We start from the raw sequence: 7,621 nt of genomic DNA, 5'->3' as shown, positions 1-7,621 counted from the left end.
ATGTTACACCACTCTGTTATGTCTTACAATGTAACATGTGCTTTGAATTATTCCTTACTCATTGAATAACTAAAAAAACACATCTACTGTCAAGATGAAGTTTCACTACTTTAGACAAATAACAGCTGTTATCACGACAGTGATCATGACAGTGAGCAGTTACATATTGTACAAGTTCTCCTTTTAGCCATTTCTCATGGTCTTGCACAGTTTTCCATTTAGTATTATCAAGCGATCAACACCGTACAGTAGAGTATCACTGGTTTGCCGCTGTGAACACACCAACCAGATTTTTGATCGGTGTGAAGTTCCTCATATCCTTAGAATGGAACAAGGTAAATATTAACAAAACCAATCAAACAATAAACATGTGAAATGCTTGAGTTATTTGAGCTAAATTCCCCTTGAACCACACCCTGTCTGTCACCACTGTATACTGCAGCCAGTGCCGAGTCCATTTCTGTAGTGTTGCCTTTTCCATTCTGCTTCACAACACGAGGACACCACAGAAGAAGCTATTGGGTTAGCTAGAACAGAGAGTTGTACCAACAATACCTACATGACAATTCAATGGTGGGGCCTTTTACTGGAACAGTGGTTTATTTTGGCCTGCCTACCATTTCACATATCAAAATGGTGATCCAGGAAGCATATTTGGATTCTTCCTGGCACTGCACCAACAACTGAATCCTGTCAATAAGAAACTGTGAGTTGACCTCTTATAAGAAATGATTAACAGTGTTCATACATACTATTATCTGATCTTGCTTGTCATATATAAACTTATTTGTGTGTCCTCTATCCTGTCTGATTACCCATCTGTCTTATATAAGTACACAATATGAACTGAGAAACGAACTAGCCTTAATGGCTACTCTTAATCTCTAGCCGGTACAACCAGAAGAGAATGGGCCACCTCTCTGAGCCTGGTTCCTCTCTAGGTTTCATCCTCAGTTCCTTCCTTTTAGGGAGTTTTTCCTGGCCTCTCTGTTTTCACGTCTGCTTTGCTTGCTCTTTGGGGTCTAGGCCGGATAACTGAAAAGCACTGTGACAACTGCTGATGTAAAAAGGGTTTTGTAAAATAATATTGATTGATTGGTTGAATGATACAACTCAGACCAACAGTGAAAAAGTTTTTTAGTTAGAATATTTTATTGTAGAGATGCATGTGAATTTTACATCAATTTACAACAGTCTGATGTATTTTTCCTACATTGCTGGTTGGAGCACCGCACAGCTTCGAAAAAAACTCTTGTTTTCAAACTAGGGAGTTTGTGCACATTTCAGGAGAGGAGATATTATTGTGATGCACGCTTTCTATAGGTCTTGTTAAAGAACCAGTTCAGTCAAAAATGAGTTTTTTCTGTGTTTAATATACAATATTTTCTCCACACTACGAGGTTGGAATAATATTGAGAAAATTATGATAATGCCTTTTTAGTGTAGGAGCTGTTTGAAAAGACAACCTGAAATTTCAGGCTGTTTTTTTAGGATGGAGTTTTGGCCTGCTTAGTGACATCACCTGTCATCACCATGGGGGAAATTGGTTGATAGACCATTAAGAAAGATAGTTCCAAACCTCTCTGCCAATAACAGCTAGTTTTCAGATTTCCCTCCCCACTCAGACCACTCAGTCTTACCAAATTCTTGCTTGAGAAATTGCTCTTAGCCAAGAAGCTATTTTTGTTTCTTTTAATCCATTTTAATTGAAAACAATCACAGTAAGATACTTACAGTTCCTTCAGAAAGTGTATTCACAGCCATTCACTTTTTCCACATTGTGTTGTGTACAAGGGCCTGAATTTAAAATGCTTCCAGACAAACGACACACCTTCTGCCCGCTTTGAGGATAATAAAGTGCCACCGACACGGCCCGCTACCAAGGACTGTGGGCTCTCCTTCTCCGTGGACGACATGAGTAAGACATTTAAACGTGTTAACCCTCGCAAGGCTGCCAACCCAGACGGCATCCCTAGCCGCGTCCTCAGAGCATGCGTAGACCAGCTGGCTGGTGTGTCTACGGACATATTCAATCTCTCCCTATCCCAGTTTGCTGTTACAGAGACTGAAAATAGCTTTTATCTCAAGGCCAACAGACTGTTAAACAGCCATCACTAACACAGTGAGGCTGCTGCCTAGATAAAGACTTTAAATCATTGGCCACTTTAATAAATGGATCACTAGTCACTTTAATAATGTTTACATATCTTGCATTACTCATCTCATATGTATATACTGTATTTTATACCATCTATTGCATCTTGCCAATGCCGCCCGGCCATTGCTCATCCCTATATGTATATAGTCTTATTCCATTCCTTTACTTAGATTGTGTGTATCAGGTGGTTGTTGTGGAATTGTTAGATTACTTGTTAGATATTGCTGCACTGTCAGAACTAGAAGCACAAGCATTTCGCTACACTCGCAATAACATCTGCTAACCATATGTATGTGACCACTACAATTTGATTTGATTAATTTCAGATTTCTTTTTCAATTTTCACTGGCCTACACACAATAACCCATAATGTCAAAGTGGATTTAAAAAAAAAAACGTTTCAATGTCTTGAGCATTCAACCACTTTGTTATACATTTGCTTAACAGGTAACATAATAGGGTTTAACATAATTATTGAATGACAACTAGATAACCCCACACATACAATTATCTCTATGGTCCCTCAGTCGAGCAGTGAATTTCAAAAAAAGAATCAACCACAAAGACAGGGAGGCTTTCCAATGGCTCACAAAGAAGGGCACCTATTGGTAAAAAACAAACAGACATTGAATAGCATGGTAAAGTTATTTATTACACTTTGGATGGTGTATCAATACAACCAGTCACTACAAAGACACAGGCGTCCCTCCTAACTCAGTTGCCGGAGAAGAATGAAACCGCTCAGGGACTTCACCATAAGGCCAAGGGTGACTTTAAAACAGTTACAGAGTTTAATGGCTGTGATAGGAGACAACTGAGGAGGAATCAACAACATTGTAGTTACTCCACAATACTAACCTAAATGACAGAGTGAAAAGAACGAAGCCTTTACAGCAGGGTACCCCAACTGGAGGCACTCAGGCCCCCAAGTTCTGTTTTTTTTGTTTATATATGCATGTATATATATATATATATATATATATATATATATATATATATATATTTATATATACTGTGGGGAGAACAAGTATTTGATACACTGCCGATTTTGCAGGTTTTCCTACTTACAAAGCATGTAGAGGTCTGTAATTTTTATCATAGGTACAGTACACTTCAACTGTGAGAGACGGAATCTTAAATCTAAATCAAAAATCCAGAAAATCACATTGTATAATTTTTAAGTAATTAACTTGCATTTTATTGCATGACATAAGTATTTGATCACCTACCAACCAGTAAGAATTCTGGTTCTCACAGACCTGTTAGTTTTTCTTTAACTGATTTTTGTCCTCTGACGTCCTTGGGTAGGCAGAGGGAATCTGGAAGGGCATCAAGGAATCTTTGTGTTGTTTGTGAATTTATACCACGACTTTGATGCTCCTTGGTTGGGGTCTGAGCAGATTATTTGTTGCAATTGCAAACGTAATAAAATGGTGGTCCGATAGTCCAAAATTCTGAGGAAAAACATTAAGATCCACAACATTTATTCCATGTGACAAAACTAGGTCCAGAATATGACTGTGACAGTGAGTAGGTCCAGAGACATGTTGGACAAAACCCACTGAGTCGATGATGGCTCCGAAAGCCTTTTGGAGTGGGTCTGTGGACTTTTCCATGTGAATATTAAAGTCACCAAAAATTTGAATATTATCTGCTATGACCACAAGGCCCGATAGGAATTCGGGGAACTCCATGAGGAACGCTGTATATGGCCAAGGAGGCCTGTAAACAGTAGCTATAAAAAGTGATTGAGTAGGCTGCAGAGATTTCATGACTAGAAGCTCAAAAGACGAAAACATATATTTTTTTTTGTAAATTGAAATTTGTTATCGTAAATGTTAGCAACACCTCTGCCTTTGCGGGATGCATGGAGGATATGGTCACTAGTGTAACCAGGAGGTGAGGCCTCATTTAACACAGTAAATTCATCAGGCTGAAGCCATGTTTCAGTCAGGCCAATCACATCAAGATTATGATCAGTGATTAGTTCATTGACTATAATTGCCTTTCAAGTAAGGGATCTAACATTAAATAGCACTATTTTGAGATGTGAGGTATCACGATCTCTTTCAATAATGACAGGAATGGAGGAGGTCTTTATCCTAGTGAGATTGCTAAGGCGAACACCGCCATGTTTAGTTTTGCCCAACCCAGGTCGAGGCACAGACATGGTCTCAATGGGGATAGCTGACTGTGCTAGTGGCAGACTCCACTAAGCTGGCAGGCTGGCTAACAGCCACCTAAATACCTCCTTTTGTTAGTGCGTTTAGTAAACAAATCAAAACTCACGAGGCGCGGTTAAGTTCAGACGAAAAGTTTAAAAAGTTATATTACAGTTCGTAGAAACATGTCAAACAATGTATAGAATCAATCTTTAGGATGTTTTTAACATAAATCTTCAATAATGTTCCAACCGAAGAATTCCTTTGTCTTTAGAATTGCAATGGAACGCAGGTCGCTCTCACGTGAGCGCGCGTGATCAGCTCATGCCACTCTGGTAGTCCCCTGACTCAATCAGCTCTCATTCCCCCCTCCTTCACAGTAGAATCCTCAAACAAGGTTCTAAAGACTGTTGACGTGTAGTGGAAGCCTTAGGAAGTGCAATATGACCCCATAGACACTGTATATTCGTTAGGCAATGACTTGAAAAACTACAAACCTTCAGATTTCTCACTTCCTGGTTGGATTTCTTCTCAGGTTTTTGCCTTTTTATTTATTTTTGATTTATTTATTTATTTCACCTTTATTTAACCAGGTAGGCTAGTTGAGAACAAGTTCTCATTTGCAACTGCGACCTGGCCAAGATAAAGCATAGCAGTGTGAGCAGACAACACAGAGTTACACATGGAGTAAACAATTAACAAGTCAATAACACAGTAGAAAACAAAGGGGGAGTCTATATACAATGTGTGCAAAAGGCATGAGGAGGTAGGCGAATAATTACAATTTTGCAGATTAACACTGGAGTGATAAATGAGCAGATGGTCATGTACAGGTAGAGATATTGGTGTGCAAAAGAGCAGAAAAGTAAATAAATAAAAACAGAATGGGGATGAGGTAGGTGAAAATGGGTGGGCTATTTACCAATAGACTATGTACAGCTGCAGCGATCGATTAGCTGCTCAGATAGCTGATGTTTGAAGTTGGTGAGGGAGATAAAAGTCTCCAACTTCAGCGATTTTTGCAATTCGTTCCAGTCACAGGCAGCAGAGTACTGGAACGAAAGGCGGCCAAACGAGGTGTTGGCTTTAGGGATGATCAGTGAGATACACCTGCTGGAGCGCGTGCTACGGATGGGTGTTGCCATCGTGACCAGTGAGCTGAGATAAGGCGGAGCTTTACCTAGCATGGACTTGTAGATGACCTGGAGCCAGTGGGTCTGGCGACGAATTTGTAGCGAGGGCCAGCCGACTAGAGCATACAAGTCGCAGTGGTGGGTGGTATACGGTGCTTTAGTGACAAAACAGATGGCACTGTGATAGACTGCATCCAGTTTGCTGAGTAGAGTGTTGGAAGCCATTTTGTAGATGACATCGCCGAAGTCGAGGATCGGTAGGATAGTCAGTTTTACTAGGGTATGCTTGGCGGCGTGAGTGAAGGAGGCTTTGTTGCGGAATAGAAAGCCGACTCTTGATTTGATTTTCGATTGGAGATGTTTGAACTCTCTGGAAGGAGAGTTTGCAGTCTAGCCAGACACCTAGGTACTTATAGATGTCCACATATTCTAGGTCGGAACCATCCAGGGTGGTGATGCTAGTCGGGCATGCGGGTGCAGGCAGCGATCGGTTGAAAAGCATGCATTTGGTTTTACTAGCGTTTAAGAGCAGTTGGAGGCCACGGAAGGAGTGTTGTATGGCATTGAAGCTTGTTTGGAGGTCAGATAGCACAGTGTCCAATGACGGGCCGAAAGTATATAGAATGGTGTCGTCTGCGTAGAGGTGGATCAGGGAATCGCCCGCAGCAAGAGCAACATCATTGATGTATACAGAGAAAAGAGTCGGCCCGAGAATTGAACCCTGTGGCACCCCCATAGAGACTGCCAGAGGACCGGACAGCATGCCTTCCGATTTGACACACTGAACTCTGTCTGCAAAGTAATTGGTGAACCAGGCAAGGCAGTCATCCGAAAAACCGAGGCTACTGAGTCTGCCGATAAGAATATGGTGATTGACAGAGTCGAAAGCCTTGGCAAGGTCGATGAAGACGGCTGCACAGTACTGTCTTTTATCGATGGCGGTTATGATATCGTTTAGTACCTTGAGTGTGGCTGAGGTGCACCCGTGACCGGCTCGGAAACCAGATTGCACAGCGGAGAAGGTACAGTGGGATTCGAGATGGTCAGTGACCTGTTTGTTGACTTGGCTTTCGAAGACCTTAGATAGGCAGGGCAGGATGGATATAGGTCTGTAACAGTTTGGGTCCAGGGTGTCTCCCCCTTTGAAGAGGGGGATGACTGCGGCAGCTTTCCAATCCTTGGGGATCTCAGACGATATGAAAGAGAGGTTGAACAGGCTGGTAATAGGGGTTGCGACAATGGTGGCGGATAGTTTCAGAAATAGAGGGTCCAGATTGTCAAGCCCAGCTGATTTGTAAGGATCCAGGTTTTGCAGCTCTTTCAGAACATCTGCTATCTGGATTTGGGTAAAGGAGAACCTGGAGAGGCTTGGGCGAGGAGCAGCGGGGGGGGCGGGGCTGTTGGCCGAGGTTGAAGTAGCCAGGCGGAAGGCATGGCCAGCCGTTGAGAAATGCTTATTGAAGTTTTCGATAATCATGGATTTATCGGTGGTGACCGTGTTACCTAGCCTCAGTGCAGTGGGCAGCTGGGAGGAGGTGCTCTTGTTCTCCATGGACTTCACAGTGTCCCAGAACTTTTTGGAGTTGGAGCTACAGGATGCAAACTTCTACCTGAAGAAGCTAGCCTTAGCTTTCCTGACTGACTGCGTGTATTGGTTCCGGACTTCCCTAAACAGTTGCATATCACGGGGACTATTCGATGCTATTGCAGTCCGCCACAGGATGTTTTTGTGCTGGTCGAGGGCAGTCAGGTCTGGGGTGAACCAAGGGCTGTATCTGTTCTTAGTTCTGCATTTTTTGAACGGAGCATGCTTATCTAAAATGGTGAGGAAGTTACTTTTAAAGAATGACCAGGCATCCTCAACTGACGGGATGAGGTCAATGTCCTTCCAGGATACCCGGGCCAGGTCGATTAGAAAGGCCTGCTCACAGAAGTGTTTTAGGGAGCGTTTGACAGTGATGAGGGGTGGTTGTTTGACTGCGGCTCCGTAGCGGATACAGGCAATGAGGCAGTGATCGCTGAGATCCTGGTTGAAGACAGCGGAGGTGTATTTGGAGGGCCAGTTGGTCAGGATGACGTCTATGAGGGTGCCCTTGTTTACAGAGTTAGGGTTGTACCTGGTGGGTTCCTTGATGATTTGTGTGAGATTGAGGGCATCTAGCTTAGAT

The 7,621-nt window shown here is 42.5% G+C and overlaps 1 long non-coding RNA gene across 1 annotated transcript in view; it reads left to right on the top strand.

Moving 5' to 3' along the window:
* The first annotated feature begins 502 nt into the window (after window positions 1-502).
* The window catches only part of LOC110489029, an 81,729-nt gene continuing 74,610 nt past the window's right edge, over window positions 503-7,621 (top strand). Inside the window, exon 1 of the long non-coding RNA XR_002468511.2 lies at window positions 503-706. This is a non-coding gene — a long non-coding RNA (uncharacterized LOC110489029). The remainder of the gene's footprint in view (window positions 707-7,621) is intronic.

This window comes from Oncorhynchus mykiss, chromosome 14, assembly GCF_013265735.2.
Source record: "Oncorhynchus mykiss isolate Arlee chromosome 14, USDA_OmykA_1.1, whole genome shotgun sequence".
Lineage (NCBI taxonomy): Eukaryota > Metazoa > Chordata > Actinopteri > Salmoniformes > Salmonidae > Oncorhynchus > Oncorhynchus mykiss.
Note: the sequence above shows the minus strand (reverse complement) of the source record. Positions and strands in the feature narration are given on the sequence as shown.